A 27,888-nucleotide genomic window follows, 5' to 3' on the forward strand; every position below is an offset into this window, starting at 1 on the left:
GGGCTGACTAATTTCATCAATATAATGGATCGGCAACATCTGCTTGAGGGGGCACGCAGGGATATGTCCAGTATGTATTCGATAGAAACGAAGTTAGGCAACGAAAATATTTACCTGTTGCATAATTGAAGAAAATCATGCCCATTTCTTGTACTGGAGGCTTGGGATTGATAATACATAAAAGCAAACCATGAGTATAGACTGTAAGTGACAACTAAAAACTCATTACTCAAAACTCAGTGTGTTTCAGATGAACTCCTTGATCGAAGAATAAATACAGTGATATCGATTTTCACGCTTTGTGAAAAGAAATATTTTACGTAATTATGTGATTACATGTGGGCTTTCATCTCATCTCAGGAACAATGCGTGTCTTCAACCCTAAGCTACATTTTCAGAATGTGTCTGAGTATGCATGTGTATTGATCTGCATGCTCTACAAAGCTATCATATATGTAGGGCAAGATGTCCATGGTTAAATGAGCATAACTTGAACTGTGTTACTGACACAACAAGTTACATGTCGACAAAATGAAAAAATATGTAACCCAGAAATCTGTACGTAAAAGAACTTAGTGTAAAACCAACAAACAACCAACAAACGATATACAATCAACAAATGTTTTACAAAAAATAACTAGGTTACAACTTAATACAAATTACTGCACAATAATTAGAATGGCCGTGCACAATAGAGTGGTAGTACAATGTTCAATGGCAATAAATATGATGGCAGTGGTAAGAGGCAAATACAAAAATACAGTGGTGATAGCAAACGTCAGTGACAATAACATGTTTTCCCCCAGCGGCGACAATGGTCAAGCATCCGAGATGGGCTTGCAGAGAATCAGGGATGATGAGCGATCCTCATATGAAAGCTGGTCTTGACGTCATGAAAATGCGTGAGGGAAACGTGCACATGCTTTTGTTCCTTAGATAGCCCAACCAGCTACTGAAATGTGCTACATGGTGCACTCACAACATAAACCATTACATAAATTTCGATAACATACTATCACCGTCCGTGGTTTTCCGGACCGTAAGTTTACACACCACACTGGAATCTACATATAGTAACTTCCGGACATCTGATCATTGTTCAAACACAATGCAAAGAGCGTCTACCGAATCTCAAATGAAACAATGTAACCCAGTTACAATCATTGTTAAACAATAAAATACACTGCAATATAACAAACTAGAAATGGAGATGCATTATTCAAGTACTGAAAAATACTTGTTATCATTCAAAGACATCCATTGATATATACTTTTGTCTATTTTGTATTATGTAAATTGAATGTGCTTGCAAAAAAACATAGCTTTTATCTTACCAATGCATTCACACATCATCAGTTTTGAAACTGGAAAGTATTTGGTAAGGTGTGTGGCCTGGGGTTCGATCTTAGGCACTATGGAACTGAAGTTTAGGTAATGATCACTTACATGAACAAAATCCTTGTGTCACCATAGGACATACATTTACACACTTTTATATATAAACATATTTACTTTGTAATTAATGAATATACCATTATCTATAATTATCAAAATTTTGACTTGGACAAAATGGTTTCAAATTATTATTTCGTTTGCTGTTTGAGTATACGTTATTGTGTTAGGGAAACATCAAAAGGCATGTCATTTCATTAACATAACAGAAAAGATACAATTTGGGTCCAAGGATGAATATAGATTTTACAAAAACCTGCTCTTAAATAACACCTACAACACGGCGACGTTTTCTCAAGTGCTGTTGCACAAATTCATCCCATGATTTAAAACCTAACAACCAATTGACCATCTCCATGAGTTCACCATAATGGTGCTCTTCTGGGATTCAAAGCTAGGTAATGCTGGAATGTGCCCACGCATTGCCCAAATAAAAGCTGAGATTAATACTTGTATGTCAATGTCCCATTTGGCTGTGTTGGTTCCTGTGGATATAAACACGACGAAAATGTCATCCTGGCTACTGAGGACACACTCATCACGGTCAATTCCCAAAGCGTATGTTTAATGGTGACGTCTCAGGAGTCCAAGAACACCGTGCCAATCCGTTAAAACCTGTAGACAGTCACATGTGTTAGTCGTGCTATACGACAGGGTAAAATATAAAGGTCAAGGCATGACGGGTTCTCATTTTTGTGTCTCTGTCTCAACAGAAAGAAGACGATGTTTTAGTTTTTAAAGAAAAGACTGCCTATAACATTCGTACAACTACAGTTCCAGTAACCAGATTCCTATACATACCATGAACAGCGCTCTTTAACTTTCTTGGTAATGTTTTCACACTTAATTAAACAAAATGCACTACCAAATCTTTGTCATTTCTTAGGTTTCCGTAAGTGTTCCGGACTGGAAACAAAATGGAAAATTTAGGTATCCAGAAAGTTTCCGGAAAACTTAAATCTTTTCATGATGTGGCGTTGCCGGTTGTTAATTTAATCGTTTGTTCCAGTAGCCCGGGGAGCAGTTGTCTGTCACCTAATTACGACGTAACCTTTGGGGACCACCTGCCTGTTTGTTCCCAGGAAACCCAAAAGAGTTATGCATGGTCATACTGTTCATTGCCGAAGGTCCCTGCGTTTCCTTTGCCCATTCAGGAAACATCGACCACATGGTCAATGTATTCTTGCTTGCTCAAGAACAAGGTTCATTGCTTCAGGCGCTTTTGGTTTGTGGTTGTGACTTGCTAATACCCGTCAGCCTTTGGTCTTCGATGAACAGTACAGGTCAATGATGTGATAAGGCTGAGGAGACCTCGTTGTATTGGGGCCCTCGTTTGGCCTTGGTATTTAGGACGCATAGTGGTTCATGTACTCTAAGGTTATAGATTGACACTGGAATGCCACAACGCCTAACAGAGCTAATTTGACCGATGGAAATTCATGCTTTGCATTTGATCATCGAAAGAAACAGTATTGTAAAGCTGCGAGTTTCTTTCTAGCTAATCCCAATTCATCGAATGCATGTTCATGGTCTTAACGAAGCCAGTTAGGTCAGGGTTATTGTAATTCTCATAAGCTGTACAAATGCAGACCTATGATCAAATTCATTAAATTTAGCACTCAATGAATGTCAATGGTTTGGGTTATTATTTAAATACTCAAGTCCCTAAGTATAAGGGCTGATTACAAATTCAGACTTAACGGAAATATAAAAGCGCCCAAACCCTTTCCAATATCATAGTTCAAACTTAGTTCAAATATGCCTCTGCAGTTCACCCAGCAGGCAATGGGTACTCCCGAGGAAATTGAGAATGATAACCGGAATGCAAACGGATCCACTGGTTGGGGAACAAATAAAACCGCATTTGAGCAGATACTAGTACCTGGATACCTGCGGTATACAAATGTATAATATAATAATGTAATCATAAGTAGTATCTGCTAAAAGCAGAGTTCTTTGTAAGATTCCGACTCAAGAAAAAGCTATCTGTTTAAGAATTGAAATCAAAGAGTGATTTAACGAAAAAGTGACCATGTCCTTCCCAACCCGTGACACTCATACATGCAAAGACAAAGCAAGTGTTCACCTGCACAAACATGGGTACTTGTTTCTTGTGTGTCACTGACGATACCATACAACATAACATTCGTCATTTTTTAAAATAATACAGGTAATTTGATTGCAGTAATAACCATTTGAACCATCACATCCTCAGTGTTTTGCCTCCATAGTAAATGGTGTTCTTTTAGTTCAACGCTTGTCAAGTATTTGACCTTGAATAAGGGAATGTGGTAGTAACGTGGACAAAGATCAACGTCATTGAAGGACGCTGTCATGCAATCGACCAGGTCACCAAGCCTGACCTCCGATCCATACAGTCGCCTCTTGCGACAATCAATAGCGTGCTCACGAACACCAATTGTCCCCTAGTTGTTGTTTGACCAAGAAGTGTTATAGATGTTTAAGTGTCATTCTGCTTGAATTAACTAGTATATGTTAACTTTCATTTGACAATGAACAAGAATTAACACACTTTAATTAAGTCAAACAGATTCACACAAACACGACTATAATATAAATGGCAATTTGTACTGCAGTGTTAAATAAAAACGAATGATGCAACTTGGTTTACGATGTTCGTAACAATATATCCCTGAACCATCCATTATCAATGCCATGGTACATAGTTTAAGGATGTTAATTAGAATCCATGACAGTGGACAGACAGGACAGGTATTGACCAGTATATTGATGACAAGTTGGCCTTTATATATACAAACATAACCCCAGCTCTATCTACTTTAAGTGTTCATGTCACTTTATTTTACTTCTGCATCGTGGAGAGTTCCCGATTATGATCTTATGCTTATGCTTGAGATGACGAAATGGATCAGGTTGTCAGGCTCGGTGACGTAGTTGGTTTCGTGTCATCGTAGCCCTACGATGTGGATCCAGACACAATTACTTACAGGTCGCCCCCCTGTAGTTGGAATGTGTATCCTCGTTAACAACGTTCTGATCCAGGTAGACTGCACTCTCACAGTTGTCATGTATCCTCCTCGATTCGGATATTCCAATATGTTTTCGAGGGTCCCAACAACCCCCCAACCTCCAGGAACAGATGCACTGTATATCTTTTAAGTCATAAAAAAACATTCGTGAAGACAATCCTCGTAACAACCAAACAATCTTACAAACTAATTGATGATGATTATGTTTAAGCGTAATTGCAGTTTTTCTTATCTACAATTAGTTAAAATCCTTAATTTACTGATGTCGTTATTGGACCAATTTTAATAAAATAGTTAATAAAATAGTTGCGTCAAACCAACTCAAGATTCACGAATCAAGATTACACTTGTCGAGAACTTTAACGAGGCATCAAATGCGTTTTTCTTAACACGACCAGTAGCAAAAAACATAAATGACATTCCCTTAAACCCAATTTCATTTCCTTCAACTCCTAAAAGTCGCGATTTAACGTTCAAGTAAAATAAAATTGAAGATGTAACAAAGCGTTAAATTCGATCAGTGACAACATAATAGTTGCAGGAGAGAGACTGACTAAAAACATTCTTAACCAGGAAAGCACTTCCCACATTCCAGAAATCTACCTGCCGTATGTTGCAATCAATTTCAGTTTTTATGTATTTAATTAGATTTAAGACCGAACAAGACCCACACGTGCTCAAAACCGATTACAGTTTAAATCGATAACTCCAAACCAGTGGAACGTTTCTTTGAATGTTACATTCGAATTCCCACACTAATTCTACGACATAAAATCGCGTCTCAAGACTCAATCATGTGTCGATAGGTGAAAGTAAAAACACGAATATCACGAGATGCTTCGTGTTTCAGAGTGATTCATCTTTTCCTTGTTACAGACAGATTTCGGGACGATACACGTAGTCATCACGCGGGGTCGTTAAAAGTCAGGGAATCGTCGTAGAAATCCCGTTTACATGGTCAGATTATCTTAAACACATTGATCATGACTTTACAGGTCTCGATTAATAAACCATGGCAGGATATAACTTGTTAAGTTGGACAACATAAGGTAAAAAATGTGGTTATTAATTTCTGTCCAGTGCAAACTATTTCAATATCATGACATATGTGCTGTTTTCATTCTGAAATTGGAATCGTATAAATATGAGCCACTTTCACGCTTTATTGTATTGTTTATGTAGGCAATAAGTTTCTTTATGGCACAGTGTTATATTGAATGGACCAATGAAAGAAATACATGATAGTTTTTTTAACTTGACTGGTCACACGATATTGTGGGGACCTAAGGCAAAACGGTATTCCCTAATGCCATAAACAAATGCCTATTGGAATTGTGAGTATTTTAAACACGTTTCATCATCAGGATTTGGTAAAAAATAAATCGAATTGAATTATTCCACGACAGGGATACCAGAGAATTATTTTTTGAAGTGTGTAATATGTAGAGTGTACAAATAAGAAGTTATTAATTATGATATTATCTCATGTTATGTCTACAGTGTTATTAGGTTATTATTTTTTATCAATTGTTGACACTGTCCAAGAAAATGGAACCGTTATGACATTTCGTAATGCTTTGTTGTCCTCTAAAAAGAAAAATGTCATAATGCAACTGTCGCAATTAATCTGACTCTAAATCAAAAGTAAGCGTTTTGAATTAATTGATAAAATTCCTATCCTATATCTTGTCTGCACGAATACCTCGCTTTGGCCAATTTATTTAAAAACGAATATGTTCGCTTCTGCCTTTAAAAATAAACATTTTCGAAACCTGTACACATGCTATTCCTTGGTTTGCTTGAAAACATGTACACACAAATACAAGCTCCTAAATTGTTTTGAACACCTCTTCCAGATACACCGACTGTTTCTCTGAAAAGGAACTGTTCAGATTGCATATCGAAACAGATGTAAAAGGAGGGGAGAGCAATTGGGGAGGCCTGTTTCTTGTCTAAATGTCTCATCCCCAAATTTCACATAGATGTCATCAATGAGGTAGTCCAGCATTTCACATATTGTTTAATTAACTCAGTAAGCTTCAGAGAGCATTTGTTTTTAATTTTTGACACATTGTCCCGAACATTTTGAAGAAAGAGATAAACTCTATCCATCATCCCCACGTTTGGTAACAAATGCCCCATGGATCAAGGAATGAGTTGTCTCCTAATGTTCTCCGTGTGGAATAGTGGTGTACACATGTTTTTACATTATGGAACTTGATTCTTTTCTGAGATTGCAAAAGAAACACACAAAGAGACAAAGAAACACGCTAAGAAATCACAATGATGTGAGTGACTGCTCAGATCTGTTGATGGAAGACTTTGTCCTTTTCAACACCACCAGTTTCTCTTAACTTGTAACAACATCAAAATGTATTCAAAAGGCTGATTTAAGAGGTTTTCATGATGTGACTGTTCAGAATTTGAACGTGAGCAGGTCTTTGACCAGGCTGGTTTTACTTAGATGTTTTGTTCACAGATTTTCTCTTGAAGTTAGAAAAAAAACACTTTTCGCCCTATGTAAGCCATACATCTGCACTTCTCATAGTTAGAATTCCCCTTGAAGTTGGCAAAAGGTTCCTCAATGCCTCGTGTAAGCCATACTTCTGCATTTGATCATGTCATAAGTCTACAATTTACATGAGGTTTTAGTAAGAAATTTGAAGAAGAAAATCGTATCAGCAATGAGTAGAAACCTCTCATGAATGCTGTCAACAATTGAAACCGACAGGTTAAGGTTACGCCAGCCTGGACTAACTTGATTCATGTGCTAGCTTCTGTTGAAATGTAATGTTTTTTCCTTGCAAGGCTAATTATTGGAACGTGATGCTTGATATTGCTCATGCTCGTTGACAATCCTCTACCAGGGCCAGTGTCTTCTTGGATTTGCAAGCCCTGAACGGTGTTTATGAAAGCATTTATGCATCGTGTTTAGTGTCATATGAGCCTATTTCTCATCCCTGACTCGTGATAGTAATTATGAGATGTTGTTAAACCTGGAAAAAAAATTAATGACACTATTATAACACTATTATTCGCAATTTTCTTTGAGACAAACATTTCTTAACCTAATTAATCCGCTATCTGTCAAAGTCGGAATATGAATGATTACTCCTTTTATTACCCAGTTATACACGTGACATATATATGAGCTATAATTCATGATATTAGCAATTACATAAAGGCACAGACTGTAGTTCATTACTGCCCTAATTACACAAACTATAAAGTATCAAATGTAGACTTCCATTATTGTCAAATTATCCAGTTGTATGTCATGTTCCTTTAGCAGATTAAAAGAATTTGCACAAATAGCAAATTGAAGCACTAAAGGTGTTTATAAGTACTAACAACGACTGGTGCCAAATGTGGGGCAGGAAACGCTCACCTTTTGGCGAACATCTGATATTATCACTATTTGATTGTGATTCATAAACGCACGCTTTGGATATAGTCGGAATCGTACAATGGCCTCTGCTTTTAGTAGAGATTTCTTAATTACATGCTTACCCTTTTCGCGAACACCAGGTGTCATCCCTGATTTCCAGTGATCTATTCATATAACTTACACTGCTCTTGGCATTTTGCACCCGATGGAAACTGTAAGCTTTAGTTGTTTGTTTGTTTAACGTTGCTCCCAGCAATTTTCCAGCTTTATGACGGCGGTTAATCTGTAAGCACTAACAGCGTGTGTGAGAATATTTTGAACATAAACACCATAGGAAACTATTGTGAGAAGTTAGGATCCTTAGATATAAATCTGCATCGTGCATGATTCAGCGACGATAGTATAAATGATTTGTATACATTGGGTAGAACGTCTAAGAAAACAAATACTGTCTCTGGGCAACGCCAGAGAACAAAAGCTCCATTACAGAAATCCAAGTGAAAATACTTCGAAATCGTGTAGTTGAAGGCATGACAAAAGATCGACCTAGACATAAATACTCCAACATTCGTCAACCGGAACGATCTAATCTGAATTCCCTCAACCAGTCATTATTAATGCCATGAGAATGGTATATTGTGTTACGAGTTAAAGTCAATAACAGTAAATAGACATGTCTGGTATTGGCTGACATAACGTTACCAAGACGGCATTCATATGCGCGTTCTTTACATTAATTCATTTTCTTAAGCAATTCTACATTAAACTATTCAATTAGAGTGATTCAATTAAGGAAGACGTTCCATGATTTCGATGTATATTTAACTTCAAGATCAAATGATGTACAAGAAGGACATTCACGAATACAATTTATTGCTTTGTTTGTGACATTTATCTGTGATCCTACGTTATAAAATATGTGCTTACAAATTAGTACAACTATAAACTAAACTGTTATTAATAAACTCAAGAGAGATTAAAGAGCAGTAGATATAACTAGACTTATTTCGCATGACAATCACGACAGTAACATGAAAGGGTCGGTTTTCTTTAACTCCGTTAGAGTAGTATATATTATGTCCAGAAGCTAATATTAAAAAGACTTGTATGACCTTGCTTCTTCTCATATGTTCGTTGTTTGTAAAGTTAAACGTACACACGTACCTGAATATTTTTTTTAACATTATACTGTTATACACCCGTATTGGCCTGTATTCTGAAGGCAAATGTACACGAATTGCACTGGTGTATATACTGGAATATATGAGTCCGAGTTTCATGATGACATTTACAAAGTAAAAGTTTTTAGAGGGGCAATTTCGTATCTAAACATAGTAATTTCAGCATCACAATAATCTCTTGTGTTAGGTTTTGGAAGAAGCGAGCTCCTTCTAACAAGGTTTGAGAGTAAATATGCGTCTGTTCCATATGTCATATTGATTTTGAAATTTGAAAGGAAGAACATTCTTCTTTTAGATCAACAGCAGCATGTCATCTGCGTCAATACAAGGCAAGATGAGAGATACATAACTCAAAGTAATAACCGTGTAGAAATCAAGTAAACAGAACCTCATGGGCCCGTCTTCAATTAGACCTGATTTTTGTGAGATCTTAGTAAAAAAATGTAAAAACTTACTTTGAAGTACGTGTATGTGTTCATATGTCAGTCACTTCAAATAAGCTACGATGAAAGTCATTTCCAATAGATTAACTTGATAGTATCACAGACACTGTGAAAGTTACAAATTACTTCCATCTGTATAATAAAGATATATAATAATTTAACACCGTACCTATAACATCGTCATGAGATACGCTTTCCGGGCGGACCCTCTATCACTAGACCACGGAGGCAGTCCAGAAGAAGATGAAGAAGATGAAGAAGGAAGGAGAGAAGAAATGTCATCAAACGCACGAGTTATCATTATCATTTGCTGATTAGAATGACTGTGAAGATTTGTTAACCACAGCACATGTATCTCAGTACAACCCTATGCCCTAATAACATGGTGTAATTATGATTGCTACAGTCGGAATCGTACAAAAGACTCTGAATTTAGCAAATATTTAGTTTGATTATGAAAAAGGTGTGTCGCCCTCAACACGTCAACTCCCACAACCTATCTACATAGTGGTAGCGAAACCATTGTTGTTCTATTTTAATATATAAAAGTGACAGAACCGTTTCCATATTCATAAGAAATATCTACTACAATCAGATCTCTTCGCTAACCTTGGAGTCCTCTTTCTCTGGGGCGATGGGAGTAGCCTAGTGGTTTAAGCGTTCGCTCGTCGTGCCAGTGTTGGAGGAGTGGGTCACTCCCTTGGACCAAATCAGTCAAGGGTGATTCCATCCTGCAATCAAATCACCCCCCTAAGGATCATAACGCTCCCCCTTTGCAGGATGAACCACCTCCCTTTCTGCATACTGTATTGTCAATAGGTGGCGACCTACACTAACAAATCACATATACATACATTAAAATTGGCTGTATATACAGTTTATATACCTTATATACCCAATAACTGGAAAGTTCCACTAAATATTATGCGCGATAAAATAAGCATTTTAAGATATTAATTTAATAAACGCGATAATTCCTTCAAGGAATTGACATTTTATAGTGTTAAATACAACATTGTACCAGTTACGCGCTCCTACTTATTGTATTATTCAATTGTAAGATAAGTAAAAGTAGACACAACTCTGTCTTGTCAATATACTTCTAGGCTCAATAAAGGTTATTAAAAACATGTATTTAATCCATATGCAAGTATAGAATCCATTAGTCATAAACTCCATCTGTCATTTGTCTTTTAAGGAATTAGTGACGATAGACCCGTGAAGATCCGGGTTAGAATTGATCTTCAGCAACCTTATAACCTTATTGCGTTAGAGGACTAACGGGATCGGGTGATCAGGCTCAGTGACTCATGATCAGTTGATGAATGTCATTGTATCCCAGTTGCGTAGATCGATGCTCATGATGTCAATCACTGCATTGTCTGGTCCGGACTTGATTATTTACAGAACACTGTCATACAGATGGAATATTGCTGGGTATGACGTTAAAGAACAAACAAAAGTAATGTTTGACTTAACCCTTCTTAATCCTTAGTTTTTGTTACTTGTAGACCAAGCCATTCAATAATAAAAGTACGTTTCATATATGAATCATGCATCATTGGCGAGCTTTGTGTTCTCCTTGACACTGTGGGTTTAAGACAATACGTGATTGCTTGTAGTTTTATTCTGACAGTTAATCTTCTCACAAACGGATATCCGATTGCTTCAGAGAAGAGACGATGCATTGCGAATTATTTGATTATTGATTTGAAATATTGATTTCATACTTATATAAAACAATATTTCGTTCATTTTATGTTTATGGTCCTCGGCCCATCCCCATCCCAAGACGCATTAATCACAGCACAAAGAACACCCACTCTAAAATGTTTCAACAGTTAAATTCGCTGACGACATTTCATGTTGGACATCATCAAAATCAATAGTACAAGCACAAAAACAAACACAAACTTGAGCAAATGTCTACCCTCTACCCCGCGCCCCTCGTGGTTTATTCTTCCTGAAGCGTTTTATTGTACGATAAACAACTGCCACTCGTTTATTTCTTAAATAAAACATATCTATATATATTTATGTATACGTGTAAATATTTTAGATCAGTTATTTTTCAAACATTTTATTTAATTGAAATAAACTTAAGTAACATTTACTTTAACAGTTGCCGAATCATACATCATTAATTAAGTCTTCAGTGAAAAAACAACCATCTGACTCACGCTTTTCTTTTAGTCTGGTTAGTTGCAACAATTATGCGCGGTTAGTTTGAAAAGTAGAATGAAATAACTTCTTGTATTTCATATCAGTTAAACATTATTAAAACATGTGAAGGTCATAACCACACCACATACACACACGATACAATGGTAACAACCCTGTTGATAATTATTGTGAGATTTTGTATCCCTTTTGAGTTATATTATTTCCAAATGAATAAATGTGTAATTTGCATTCCTTAAAGGGAAGATAGACACAATTTTTATGGATAACAACTTCTTTAATACTGTAAAAAGCGACGTTTCGGTATAGATCTTGCTTGACAACGGTATAAGGATCTATACCGAAACGTCACTTTTTACAGTATTAAAGAAGTTGTTATCCATAAAAATTGTGTCTATCTTGTCATCCGTCAACTTCTAAGTAATGCCTATCAAACAAGTCCTTAAAGGGAAGTTGGTTGGTTGGTTGGTTGGTTGTTTAACGCCGCACTCAGCAATATTCCAGCTATATGACGGCCTTAAAGGGAAGTGATCCTGAGGGGGATTGATTCGAACCTGAAGATAGTGTTTTGATCCTGAGAGGGGAGTGATTGCATCCTTGGATAATTTCACTCTAGAGTGTGTCACTTCTTGAATCAAGTCGCTCAAGAATGATTCTATCTTAGGACGATATCACTCTAGAGTGACATTTAGCCGGATGAACTAATCGTGCCGCACCGGTTTCGATTCTTCGCATGGGTATAATGTCCCCGCCGTCATATTGCTTGAATAATACTAAAAGCGGTTTAAAACCATATTCATTCAATAATTTATTCTTCTTTTTCCAGAGATTCTAGTAAGTGGTTCTTGACATTTCCATTGCCTTTGATCCTTTAAAAAACGTTTTTCTGACATCTTTTTTGACTCGGGTCGATAAGAATATTGGATAAGGAGCAATTTCAGTTATATGGATCTTGACTAACTGTACCTGACACTGTATAGACAATTCTAGGTAATGCTTTACACCATTCAATCTGTATTATACATTAAAGTAATTTAACTTCATAGTTTCCGTTGCCGATCAGAACAACTGGAACTTCGGTTGAGAAAATACTTTCATGAGACGAGACTGTATCTGATGAATATAAATACACTGGTGGTATTTTTTAAATAAAGAGTTTTAAAGTAACCGAAAAACTCTAAGGCAATCGTTTCATGTTGATCCGTATGAAGATTTTCAATTTTGAATGCCACAGAGAAGCATTTGCTCTGAATACAATCTCAATTGAGAAATCTCTATTAACAGGGTCCATTATACGATTCCTACTAAAGCATAAACATGTGTGTATGAATCCCTATGAAATAGTGATGATGCCAGGTGTTGGAGAAAAGGTGTTACTCGTCAACAAGGACAATGCAGTTCCCAGGTAAATCATCCGGATGAACTTTTTTTCAGATGAACGAGTTAGTTGTATTTGAGTTATGGGAAACTTGGGACACGTATATATAAAAACGTCTCCGTCTTGAAGGCGGCTTTTTCAGACAAATAGGGTCTTGACAAACGGAGTTTCACAACAAAACACGTGTTCCCTAGGTACTCCAGTGCACGAAAAGTCAAAGACACACAGTGGTGTTCTCTTCTAATTTGTTTGGGCTACATTTAATTAATAGATTCAACGGATAAATATTTTTACAACTTCAAGAAAACAATCCGACCATTGATTTACTTTACAGCAGGTGTATCTGATCCGCCGAGTTGACCTTGACTCGACGGTATTGATCTATACGGATGTTTTGCTAGGAATCGAGTAGACTTTTCAAACTTACAAACGTGCAATACGTGCATTTGTGCATGCTGTATTAACCTTTGACTACAACATGATTTTGACTTTTGACTTTTACATTATTTATAGATAAAACACACACTCACGCTGACAGAATAATCACCCAAATCATGGAATATCAGTTTAGATGTTAATTAGTCAATTCTATTTTGGATGAAGTGTAAGTGTCTGAAAATTTAAAACAAACAAATCTTTTCTATCTAATGTTGTGCTATGTTGCCCTGGCCATCCATTCAAGCCATCTAAAAGAATGATTATTATGAAATACTTCGACAGTTCTCCCCAGTGGTAAAGGGCGTACATAAGAAGCACGCAAAGCTCCTATGGGTCTCCTCCATCATACAAGTCCGTTGAACTATTAATCATAGTGATTCATTAGGTTCTTGGGAGGATTTTCATAAATTCTACAGCCACTTCTCCCAAACATGAAGCGTATATTCCTATAAACCAGGCTATTATCGCCGTCTAATAGAACATCAACAGATTGAGATGGGCGATTATGTGTGTTTTATCTACAACGCTATAAACAAAGCTACAAACATCCATCTAGATGGGCGTCTCTTGTTGAGAATCGGTTGGAAAAGATTCACATAATCCACAATCAATGTGCTTCATATGAGTTTTTAGTCTCTTAACATTTTATCGGATTAGCTATTTAATTTAGGCTTTAGTTGGAACATTGACACAGTTCACGAGAGAATAGTGTTAGGCCTGAAATTTGCATGAAGCATTTACAATTAACATCTAATATTGATGATATTGCCTATTCATGAAACATACAATGCTTCTTAAAGGGCTGTTCACGTCCGATTGTTCACGATCACCTGGTGTCATTACTGTTAGTATGACGATGTTTGCTCATGGTATTTGCTGTAAATGGGACAAACACAGGACACAGAGTTTTGCTGCAATTGATATTTAGATTTGGTGTTTAGTATTAGAACACAATCATCAACACGTTTAGAACTAAACATGTCTGACATGTGTACCCAAACAAATTGTACAATTTTAATTTAATAAACAATATGATTAACATTATATTTTCAGACCTTCCAGCTTAACTACAGCTGTGTCAAATGTTAGTATTCGAGCCGGTGTCATCATATCAGTGTTTAATGTCAGCACACACACACACACACACACACACACACACACACACACACACACACACACACACACACACACACACACACACACACACACACACACACACACACACCTCACCTAGTTTAAGGCCTTGGAAATTTTATATGGTCCTTGTAGGTATTGTCTTTATCTGATAACACTTTTCTTTGGCGACTATGCGTCAGATACTATTCTCTGAATCAGTGGTTGATACAACATGTATCCACCAAGTCCTAGCAGGCTATTTTTGGTACTGGGTACCTACCTATATGCTTCTGATTTACCAAGGGGATCTATATTAGATCGCGCGAATAAGTTGTTTAAACTGTCTCTACCATTTGGTTATCTGTCCCTCTCTTCTAACAACGACGAAAATGGATACCCGAAAGGATGTGATTAAACATTTGATGAATCGTTTTTATTTATCAACCTTGTTGACTTAACAGTATATCTATATATGAAAATAAGTCAGAATACATTCGATCACGTCTTTTTAAGTGTGTGTCTGTCTCGTTACCAATGGAGGAAGAGTAGGATCAAGGTCACATCAGAGATAACAGAGTTGTAAGGTTACAAATCATTGCTCAAAGATCGAATAAATAATTCGACCTTTCGAACCTACGCCAGTTCTTTTGCTCGTATCTTCCCTCAGAAGCGCTGATAACGCATAGTATATACCCTTTGACATGACCACAGTGCCAGCGTCACAGTTGATTTAAAAAACACATCAATCATGTTACGCTTTCATAACAACAATAATAAATAGTAATGTAGACTTATGAAAATCTGGAATTCAGAGCTGAACGCTCGCAATAAAGTCAAAGCCACAAAAACGTATGCTCTACCCGTCCTTTCGGATTCTTTTGGTGCTGTTGATTGGACGAAACAAGAAATTCAGCGTATTGACATCCTCACACGAAGAATCATTTCAGACAATAGATCCCACCACCCTCGCTCTTCCCTCAATCGCTTTCATTTACCATTTATAATGGGATGGCGTGGTTTGATTAACGCGGAGGTTCTTCGTGGTTGAATTGTATTGTGTATTGTATTGTGTCTGATGATCCTCTTGTGAAGCATGTCAATGTTGATTTTGTTGATTATTCTGTACTGCTTGGCGGTACAGAAATGTGTGTCAACCAAGCTCAGATGATTCATATCAAATTAACCAAGAATTAGTTTTCAAGGAGAGGCTGTCTGAACGACTACTGCATCGAGCCTATTTGCAGTGGGTTGAGAGGGTCAGCAACCCTGCAGAGTCCTTGGTTTGGATGAAGTCGGCTCGCCTAAAATGTGAAACAGAAGGCTTTCTGTTAGCTGCTCAGGACCAATAACTTCCCACTCGAAATAGTCAATGTGTGATTTTGCATCAAAATGTAAATATGAAGAATATGCAATGATTTTAATGAGGCTTTCCAACACATTGTCAGTGGTTGCCCTGCTTAGGCACAAAAACAGTATCTTTAACGACATGATGGAGCGGCTCGATCATTTTATTATCGCCTTCGCCATGCTTGTAGTTTTGACACAGACGTCCATCCATGGTACGACCCAGAATATGTAGAGGGGGTCATGGAAAATGAAAAATATACTCAACAACAAAAGTTCCTGTGACACCAATATTTTGGTGTATTTTTCAAACGAGTAAAGTTTGGTTTTCAATATTGCAGTACATGTATGGAATCAAGTCACAAAAACGCAACTGCTACAGAAAAACATGCATTCCGTGTAAAAAAATTATGCAAGCCCCATGCATTTCACTACCCAAGAATGGGTATAAAAACTACTACTACTACTACTACTACTACTACTACTACTACTAACAATAATAATAAACACCCGGTGTCGTCCCTGAATGGACGATACTGTAATTTAGTCATGCCGCCAATCACATAATTTAATACCTGACAAACCAAGAATCAACGGGCATGGCATGACTAAAGGACTCTGCACAGTGAACTGCGAAATATGGAAGAAGAATTGAATAAGAACGGGTGTGCTGGTTAAATAAGAGTATATAAAAAACTTCAACGCTCGAGACAAACAAACCTCGATTGTCCGCGGAAACAGATTTCATTGAATAAAAGCGAAAGACACTTCGATTCCGACTACATGTATATCGTAAGCGCGGGTCTATGAATCGCTATCAAATAGTGGTGATGCCAAGTGGTGCCATAGTCACGAACTCGTGCAAAGGCAAGCCAATTGTTTACCTTACAAAAGTAACATAATGGACGCCATATGTCACATATGCGTTAACTTTGGAAATGCCGTCCACATGTCTACTATAAAACATTTTGAAAGTTATACTAAGGCGTTGAATGTTGTAACCTTGATCAAACATTCATTTGAGGAGGAGGAGGCGTATAACGCTCTTTGAAATATTTCTAGAAAGAAAATGATCGTTTGTATCTAAATAGTTTTGAAATGTGGACACGGAAGGCTAGAGCTGCTGGAATATTGCTCGACATAAATGGAAAGTCATCAACCATTTGAATGCTGAAGGCATCACTCTTGTAATTCAGCCATGTTGATGGTGTTTTGTCAATCTAAACATTTATGCATGGATCTAGATATGAAACAGACGAGACAGTTGCACTGGTCTTTTTTATTTCTAGTTCAGGTGGACAACTCAGTGTTAGGGATTTGGCTATTTGACAATTATTGAACCATATCAGACAATCGATAGATACAAGCACAAGTTAAACGTCTGGGCCAAATGCTGGTGTTTTTAACCAGTCCGACCAAAACTTCCGATTAATTTTACATAAAGAAATAGACCGGCAAGGAAGGGAGCACAGCTGGTTTCTTACTTCATGCCTAAATGTTATATCCCCAATTTCACACAAATGTTATCTACGAGTAATCCCAGCATTTCACCGATTTGTTTTCTCTTTAGATGTCTTATTTGAAACATTTAGGCACATGTGGGTATCCACAGAGGACTCATTCCACTTGTTTCAAATATTTCCTGGAATATAAAGAAAATTCTTACTTGATTGCTTTCAGGATTATGGTCAACTATTGAGACAGGGATTTGGTGGCACATTTGCTGGACCCCTCAATATCTCTCTCTTTGTGGAGCTTTGAAATCCCGGACAAAAGACAAAATCAAATATTTAGATACTTTCTAACTATTAGAAATTAAACAGTGATCACGAAATATTGCAATTTGTCATGTATTATTTGTGCTATTATTTAGAATCAATTAAGTTACAAAAGAATCACTATAAGCAGGCGTGGAAAAATAACACACAAATGTTTACAATGAAGTGAATAGCGTATATATTCGCGCACCCCTTACACAGCAGTGAATAGTGCATATATTCGCACTCCCCTCACATAGAAGTGAATAGCGTATATATTCGCGCACCCCTTACACAGAAGTGAATAGTGCATATATTCGCACATCCCCCACATAGAAGTGAATAACAAATATATTCGCACATCCCTTACACAGAAGTGAATAGTGCATATATTCGCACACCCCTTACATAGAAATGAATAGCGCATATATTCGCACATCCCTTACACAGAAGTGAACAGCAAATGTATTCGCAAATCACTTGTACAGAGGTGAATAGTGCATATATTCGCAAAACCCTTGCATAGAAGCGAATAGCGCTTATATTCGCACATCCCTTACATAGAAGTGAATAGGCATACATTCGCACATCCCTTGCATGTAAGTGAATAGGCATATACTAAGTATTCGCACATTTCTTACATGTAAGTGAATAGACATATATTCGCACATTTCTTACGTGTAAGTGAATAGCGCATACATTCGCCCACCCCTTACATAGAAGTGAATAGGCATATATTCGCCCATTCCTTGCATTGAAGTGACTAGGCATATATTCGCACATTTCTTAGATGTAAGTGAATAGGCATACATTCGTTCATACCTCACATGTATATTATAGAAGTGAATAGTGTGTATAATTGAACGCCTTTTACATGATAGAAGTGAATGGCGACGGAGTGTAAACACCTCTTACTCAGAAGTGAATAGCGGGCATAATTGAACATCCCTTAAGTAGCAGGACCCGTGAAGAACCGGGTAGAATCAACAACCAATGCTTACGGTAAAAGGCGACTAACGGGATCGGGTGGTCAGGTTTGCTGACACAGCAATTTATACTGGTGGTAAGAGGCGACGTAATGGGTCAGGTTTTGGGCTCGGTGGCCTAGTTAATGGTGCGTCATCGTCCCCCAATAGCGTCGACCGCTGTTCATAATATCAGACACGTGCAGATCCGGGGTAGAATAGGTCTTCAGCAACCAAGCTTGACGTAAAAGGCGACTATGCTTGTCGTAAGAAGCGATTAACGGGATCGGGTGGTCAGGCTCTCTGACTTGGTTGATGCATGTCATCGTATCCCATTTGCGTGGATCGATGCTCATGATTTCACTCACTGGATTTCTGGTCAAGACTCGATTATTTAAAGACCGCCGTCATTCAGCTGGAATATTGCTGAGTGTGGCGTTAAACAAAAAACAAACAAACAAACAAACAAACAAACAAACCTTTAGTAGAAGTGAATAGCGCGTTTAACCGCATATTCCTTACATAGTCGTGAATAGCGCATAATAACTTTGGTTCGTTGCATACAGTCATGTACTCTGACCGATATAACGCAAGTCGGCACACACAGCTATCATTGCTAGGCGCTGATGAACCTCCTCTATGGTTGGCATATTTGGGGAGTGCACTCTTTTGAAATTCCGAGAGCCTCTGATGTCTTCTCATGTGAAGCTAATGTACATATCAGCCTTGGATCAGATCGTATGTTAGAAGCGACGCGAAGAGGTTTCCTATAATAATAGTTTTTTGGAAGTGGCATCTCTCAAACGGTGACAGTACTTGGCCGTGGAAATCTAATACACGTCTAATATTACATTTCCATTTTTCATGCAAATATGAGTCGACTATAGGAATCTTTCGTCCAGAGGTGGTGCGTCAATATTGCACGAAGCTCTTCTACACCGCAGTTCGACATTGCCAGTGCCACAAATTAATAATTTCTAAAGCAAGTGGACCTTGATAAACCTTTGACATACGTCTAATGTGGTTCAACTATTGATACCATCAATATGAATTGAGGATCCGACAGTGGTTCACTTTCAGGAATAATAGAAATATTCTATCGCCGCCTTGATTACATTGGCAACAGCTAAGAGGGCATGTTCCTTTCCCCCATTTAGATGTATAACTTGCAAGACCCTCACGCGTACCCCTTTGAGTTGTACTCCTCAATATATTGATTTCTAGGTTCGATGCTAGATCGATGCAAATCGTCTTGGATAATAAGGAGTCGTCAATTCCACTGTGGGTATTAGAGAAGCAGTATTAAGCTCATTAAATCAGTCCATTAGGCTAAGTGTTCCTGGAGTGAACCTTGCATTCAAGATGGCCTCCATTGTGTCAGAGCGCGCCACCTGGTGGTACGTGTCTAGTCCAGGAGAACGTCTGACTCCGGCATGGCTTTGGATGGCTGTGATGTGACTGTGTGTAAGTGGAAAAGCGTATGGGGTTGTTGATCTTAAATGGAAAGGACTCCGTACTTGTGACATCTTGCTGAAGTGCATGGAACAACGAGGGACGATTTATCCGAATTACGAGACCGTAGCAATAATGTGAAAGAAAAATGCAATTACCTTTCAATAAAAAAAAAAAGAACGGTCTGGTGCCCATTCCGGGTCACTTTAGGACGCTGTTATTGATATAACCTCTGTGTGAAAAGGGTAATCATTAACTCAGTTTAGGTTGATGTACATCACAAAATGAAGGTAGCGGACAAATAAATTGCGTTTTGAATGACTTAAATCAAACTTTCAAGGATTGCCAATTGACTTGAATCTCGTTCCCTTTTTACTGAGTTGAAACAATATTTCAAGATATCCAAATAAAGATATCGAACATCTACTCGTTTAATTTCAACGAAAACACCAAACTATTAATAAGAGATGATACTCTGATTACAAATCTCACATTTTCCCATCCTGCCACTTCACACGATGAATGCTAACATGTCTGAATCCATTCTTACCGACATCAATATGAGGCTGCGGTGAATTTCACTTCGGTAACATGGTTTACCAACTGTAAGTGTGTACACATGGTAGTGAGAAGAACGCGTGACTTTACACAAAGCTGTTCCAGACACCGTGGTTGACACCTTCTTACATACAAAACACTACATAACAGGTCCTCTGCTCAATCAATTACTTTTGTAAACGTCCCTGACTATTATGAAACTATTTACACGCCCAACGGTCTACGACAATACACCCTACCAGTTTTCTTTCATACAAGCTGGTAATTTTCTCGTCATCTAACGTTTTGGCCCAGTAATTTAATCATGGGAGATAATTCCAAAAGAATTAACAAGTCTTATTTCATCGTAATTGGGTTATCTCCCTTCACTGTACGACTGAAGCCGTCTCCAAAATGACTGAATGCCTCTATTAATCGAGTTGTCGGCGCAAAACCTATAGATCCGACGGCGCTTTCTTTCGATATGTTTGTTTTCTCATCAATACACTGGATCGGAAATGAAAAGACTGGTTAGTCGGAGTTATCCCCCTTAGGGAACCGCCATGGGGTACTCTCTCAAAAGGGCAAGTGGCAAAATTGGACCGCTGTTGTGGCTGCAATGGTGCTGATAGCTCGTTCAAAGGCGAGATCAGTCACCAGGATTGCTCTTGAAGGTTGTGTTCGTCCCTCAATGGTGGAATATCTTGCTGGGAACCAGCGATAATTGAGGGATTCGGAGGTCAGAGAAAACGACGATGGGACGCCTGAGCAGAGTGTTTATTGAAAACTAATGACCTGCCCCTCTGATCTTAACTCCAGGCCCCTGCGTAACACAATGTTATAGAAAGAATTTAGGAAATGAGCTTTCAAAATGTTTCATAACCCATGACTTCGTCGAAAAATACTTTTTTTTGCACTGAATAAGATTTACAAAGAAACTTGAAGTATAAGATTTTTTATTGGATATTTTTATAGCTAATTATTTACAAACAATCCATTCCTGAAGGGACGTGTGTGTGTTCGTGCGTGCGTGCGTGCGTGCGTGCGTGCGTGCGTGGGTGCATGCGTGCGTGTGTGATATCAAACATTAGAAATGTTGGGAGAGTTGGAACCATTGGCAGGCAGGATCGGAAGTATACCAGGCTGTCACCATAGTGTTAATCTAAACGGGAAACTGATCAGATTGAACAATGTTTTATTTAACACTACGAAACGTCCATTCATTGAATGAATGTTCATTACTACTCATTACTCGTTCAAAGCTTGTTTTATCGCGCATAATATTTAATAGAAATTTCAAGTAATTTGGTATTTAAGGATATTTTAAATCTTGACGTATAAATGAAGTATGTAAATTGTATAGTTTGCCAATTCAATGTTTGGATTTGTAATTTGTTACTGTGGGGTACAGCCTATTGCCAAATACAGTATGCAGGAAGTTTAAGGTCAGTGTGTTTTTCCTGGAGTGTGTTTGTTTTCGATGTGTGTGTCTTTTTGGGTGGACAAACTGTTTTCTTCAAAAAGTACTAATAATAAATGCCAGAATTAGATTATTCCTTCGTATTCATGTACATGTAAAAGTCTGAAACATAATTGTCCAGAAGAAGGGACTTCCGAACTAATGGGGTAGCCGGGTGCGTACTAAAGAGTTTTCACTGCATATTCATGGATGCCAAAGATTTTGAAACTTGGGAACATGGCACATCTCAACTCAATAGCGGGAGTCCATTAATATTAAACAATAAACAGTCGTAATAGCCAAATTTGTAGACCATATTAATGTGGTTGAGTTTCATAGTTCCTCTCAATCAAGGTGAATAGATAGATAGGCTCGAGCTCATATCGCAGCTGTATCTTGGCAGCAGGTACAAACTTGATTCTGGACCAGTGGTTGATAGCTTGAGCAACAATATACGCCACAAATCAAAAAAGATTGTGACCACTCAATCCTCCTATTGCTCGCCTTGAATTTTTTCAATCTCAGAAAAGAACCAAGTTCAATTATGTTTAGATTTTTCAACCACTATCCCCCACGAGAAATTCATTTTCAGATTTTGTCAGTAAAGTTAGTCACCATAGATATGGTTATATAATCAGAGGTTGAGGAAAATGTATTGATAACAAAGGCACATGTCATCTGAAGTGTATTGAGACAACAATACGTGAAATGACGGACTTCCTTGGACATAACATACGTGTGAAATATGAGCATATACCATTAAGGCTAGACGTTGGCACCCACATGGGCACCAGTCGCCTCTTCCCCTTGCTGATATCTTCTTTTTTGAATATGAGTCGGAAATTTTGTTCTGATTGGCGAAATCGAAAAGCTGGAATTTGGCCAAGACGTTTAACTTGCGCTTTAGGTATATAGATATGATATCGCTCAATAATGGTCAAATAGCCAATTCACTTCCATCCATCTCAACTAGAAGTAAAATGTACCAGTGAAGTCGTCTATTAAGATCTATGTAAGAAGGTTTTAGGGTGATAAACCACGATTCACAAATCTGCATCACAAGTCAGTGATGGGTCCATCTTTCCAATACTTAACTTTCCCTTCATGTCGAGCAATATTCCAGCAATTCCAGTCTTTGATGTCTACATTAACCAATTTTCGAGGTACAAACGAGCATGTTCTTTCTGCAAACTTTTCAAAGGGCGTCATACGACTCTTCATGGAGTTGTTTGATCAAGGTTACAACATTCAAGGTAAAGATTTCAAAGTGTTATGATATACAGTGACAAAAGGTATGTCTGATGCGAATTCCTATTTTGACTTGTTCCACATTTTCGCGTTGTTGTTTTTTCACGTACACAGGATACGTTTACCATTTCGCGCCTGCAACATCACTAATATGATTCATAAACGAATGTTTATGACATAATCAGAGTCGTACATTTGAGTCTGCTTTGAGCGGAGATTTCTTTTGCGTACAGAAATGATTTGTCGCTTTTATGTAATCACAAATCTCATTTACCATTTACTCCGATAGAACCCTCTCTGTGTGAAAATCTCGGAAACATTTTTAATGAGCCAATCATAGTGAAGGTACGAACCAGAGTAGCATTCAGACCAACATATCTGATTTCTGTTTCTCGAAAAAGAACTTAATCGGCCTGTTCCGAACGTAATTGATAAAGGCCGCGCTATTTTGTTATTAAGGTTGTTTTGTCCATCAAGTCGGTTCTGAGCGCAATCGAAGAAATATTTGTGTTCTGTGTTGTTTGTTTTTGTTTTAAATAAAGAATTACCGAATCTAGGTCGTAAAGGAAATAAGCAGAATCGTTTTAGAAAGCTTACATTTGATTTGATTAAGCATCCTTCATTTCAATCGGGGCTCAGGTTTCTGTGGAGGTATCCTCAGAACTTCAAGCAGAGAGCATGGGATCGGAATAAAATATGTAACATCAGATATTAAACAAAGCGTCATTGTATGTACCAACGCTGTATCAATATCAAAATGTTTCTGCTGGTGAGTAAGGTTTGACGCCATTTTAACCAATATTCCAGTAAAAAGGGACACAAATGGTGCACCTCACACACTGTATTCATATTATTAAACTTTTATTCAAGGCATGACGAGCGACCCCTTTAACCTCGAATGAGCATAGTTATCTTCAGATTCGTTAGTCGATTCCAATGAAGTTTAAAGAGGTTTAAGTAATTAGAACAATAACAATAATCAAATATTTCAAATTCAATCTTTTGTTCTCATGAGTGAAAACATTATCTATTTGATCTAGCCTTTGTGGTGGCCAGTAATAAAGAGATTGCGCCGAAGAGATGTAATCATTAGAACAAGATGAAACACATTGTGACGTTCAATCTGGTTGGCCTCCGTTGATTATTAAGATCTTAGCACGACTGACAGAACAACAGTCGCCTGCCAGTGGCAACTTTGTAAAGAGAAAACAGCCTATTTCACAGTCTTGTCATTGAGCACCGAGGCATTGCTAATAACACGAGGAGAGCAGAATCGTCTCATTAGTAAATAAAAGATCATAAATTGCAAAGGTCGAGTTTCTCGAGATGAAATACCAAAGTTCTGGCAGCGATTAACTTTAAAGTTGACAGCGCAACAGAGACATAAGGTAATGAATGTCACAATGTGTTTGATTCTAAATCTGGTGCTGTGTGTGACGTCACGAAACCTTCTCGCACCTGCCAATTATTGTCCTGCTGGAGCAGACATTTGCAGGAATGAGATAGGGTCGTATTATTATGGACGAAACCAGGACTCATATTCTTGCTAGCTGCGCTCACTTGAACGCTCATCGGTGTTGGCAATTGCAGCCTACATGACATTGTGTTTGTAGAGTTAAAATCCCTTGGGCATTTTGATTAAATTATGACTGTCGGTTTGAAAACCCACACAAAGGAACACGAACGATATAAATAACTCAGCTCCAATACATCGAAAAGGTTTAAATTACCTACTGCGAAGTTTCTTAAGTACATGTTTATTTAGATGTAACCTCCGTTCAGTGAAATGGATTTCGGAAACAACACTGGCATGAACTTATCATGTTATACTAATTACTATAAAAACCAGTGAGATTCATCTGTCTCTTTCATGGAAGAATGCCCTTTCAGTACTTGTGTCTATAACTGTCATAATAATAAAAGCGATAAAACCCTTTCCATATTTATAAGAAGTCTTTGCCAAAAAGAGTCGATTGTACGATTTCGACTCTATCATGAGAATATATGTATTAATCACTAAGGGTGAAACGATGCACCGATATTCCGATGCATCGCGATACTTGACCCACGATACGATATACGACAAACGTGGGCCCATTTATCGATACGCCACAATACGGAACGCAAATGTCAAGTACAGCGTTTCCTCGGTATTGTGCCTTTCAATAAACCGCTAACTTGGTTATAGCGCGCGCTAACGCATGGCTCCCCAAAACGTACTTACATTTTTAATAAGCTCAGGTTTTACACCGACAGATGTTTTTCCCCATCTCATAAAACATTATCAGCTGATCACCGCAAGCACATAACACCGAAAATACCTGTCAGCAAATCCGAACTGAAGTACGCAATTCAATACCATTATTATAGTATTACTATCTTGTTATTAAGACGTGTTCATTGTATATCTGGACTTGTGTTTGTAATCTATTTTATTAATTTTATTCAAAATTTCATTTAATATTGTTTTCATTAAGTTATGTGAAATCGTGTGTGAAGAGATACAGCAACCACGGTCAGATTACCGCTTTTGACGCATTGAAACGAACTTAAGTTGCTAGAGAATGGATACATATATTAAAAATACCATACTTTGACTCGTTAAAAGTCATATTTGTGGCAATTTGGCTAATATATGTCAACATAACGTTATCGCAATCGACATACATGTAGCACGGGAAGTCCCTAGGGTGACTGGTCAAATTGTTCCATACGTAAAAATATCCTGCAACAGCAATCACCAGTACCAAAATGCTACACTTGTGGTTCTTATAATCATAAATATATAATTATATAGTAAAAGCTGCAACTAAGGTAACACGATATTGGAATAAATTATTCCTGATAAAACAATAATTTCAGATACAATTTCTTCGACCATAGCATCAAAATTCTTTGAAGTTGTATCACTGGTGGAGTAAATTGATTATTTTCTGGTGTCTGAACTTTGAACTGTTTTGAAGGAAAGTTGAACAACTTCAGTAGTCTTGTTATTATAAAATAATTTTGATTGTTCCAAAATCATGAAAGGGTCAATCGTGACATGCTTTAAGTCTTGTTTTTTTATCATTGCTTATCGAGATACGTATCGTATCGTGACCAGAATATCGAGATGCGTATCGTATCGTGACCTTCCTGTATCGTTGCTGCCCTATTAATCAGTATACAATACAGATGATAGTAGGTGTTCGCGAAAATGTGAACGTATCCTGCCCTCTGGTGGCACCCGTCACAAACACGCGGCTTGCCGTACCTTGGTAACCATTACATGACATTCTGTTCTAATAGACCTTAAAGATTGAATTACGACATTGAAATAGGACTATGGTGAACTGCTTCAAATTATTTTAGTTCGCTATTGCAGTAGTTCGGTAAAATAGTAGTTCGTTATAAGCATATATACAATGGCCGGGACAAAAACACCCAGTTCGTTATATCCGTCAGTTCGTTAAAAGCGTTTTCGTTATACACGTAGTTTACTGTATACTGGTATATGGTTCATCGAGTAAATATGTAAAATCCGTAATAGTGGCTACATAATGATCATCTAACATCTGGGGGCGGTCGGGTAGCCTAGTGGTTAAAGCGTTCGCTCGTCACGTCGAAGACCCGGGTTCGATTCCCGACATGGGTACAATGTGTGAAGCCCATTTCTGGTGTCCCCCGCCGTGATATTGTTGGAATATTGCTAAAAGCGGCGTAAAACCATACTCACTCACTCACTCTAACATCTGAACATCAAGTCCACGATTATCTCTGCAAAACAGGCAAATGATGCTTTGCATGTCTAAGTGTTAGTTAACAGCTGCATACTTGAATACCAGGCGCTCTATAAATTCATTATCATTGTTGGACGGTGTGGATGGCTGGTGGTTAAAGCTGTCGCTTGTCACGTCCAAGGCCAGTGTTCAGTTCCCCACCAGGGTACACTATGTGAAGCCGATCTCTGGTGTTCCACGTCGTGGATGACGACGACGACGATGATGATCGTGTATTCTCTTTTCAGTGATCAACACCAACCTACTGACGTAAAGCGTTTGTGTTCACATACCACAGTCCTGCGTCTCTGCATATTCTTTCTTTCAAAGTAAAAATTAATCGTCACCGACTTGTGGTCGATACAGAATTAAATGACGTACGTAATTATTCCATCATGGTTTCATCATCAATTACAAGAACGTCCGGTGCTAATGGGCCATTTTTATTGTACGTTATAATTAATTGGTGTCACTGTTTATACGAGCAGCTTGCAATACGATTTTGTCCAAGCTGCTAAAAAAGAACCCAGTTCATTCCATGGCTTGTGCGGACAGACAAATTACAGATGGAAGGAATATTAAGATGACTGGCATGTTACAACTTAAATTTACAGAGGTATGAATAAGGAACTGCATTTCTGCTCAATGTGTTGCATAATATGAAAAATGCAAAATACAGCTATTGATGCGAGTATCAAAACGCACTCTAGTGTAGTTTTAGTGGTATTTTATCCATAGAGGCAAGGGTATTCTCGTTAATTGTGATCGGTTTTCACTATG

General features: G+C 37.8%; 1 protein-coding gene across 3 annotated transcripts in view; it reads right to left on the reverse strand.

Moving 5' to 3' along the window:
- Positions 1-27,888, reverse strand: part of LOC139467144 (acetylcholine receptor subunit alpha-type acr-16-like) — a 77,661-nt gene that overhangs the window by 45,979 nt on the left and 3,794 nt on the right. Inside the window, exon 1 of one of the 3 annotated variants that reach the window (XM_071248879.1) lies at positions 15,584-15,608. The exons of the other annotated variants lie outside the window; for them this stretch is intronic. The gene's annotated coding sequence lies outside the window, so the exon portion shown is untranslated. Of the gene's footprint in view, positions 1-15,583; positions 15,609-27,888 lie in introns of those variants that run through there. 3 annotated transcript variants of the gene reach the window in all.

Source organism: Haliotis cracherodii, unplaced genomic scaffold (genome assembly GCF_022045235.1).
Source record: "Haliotis cracherodii isolate W230 unplaced genomic scaffold, xgHalCrac1.p SCAF_1, whole genome shotgun sequence".
Taxonomy (NCBI): Eukaryota; Metazoa; Mollusca; class Gastropoda; order Lepetellida; family Haliotidae; genus Haliotis; species Haliotis cracherodii.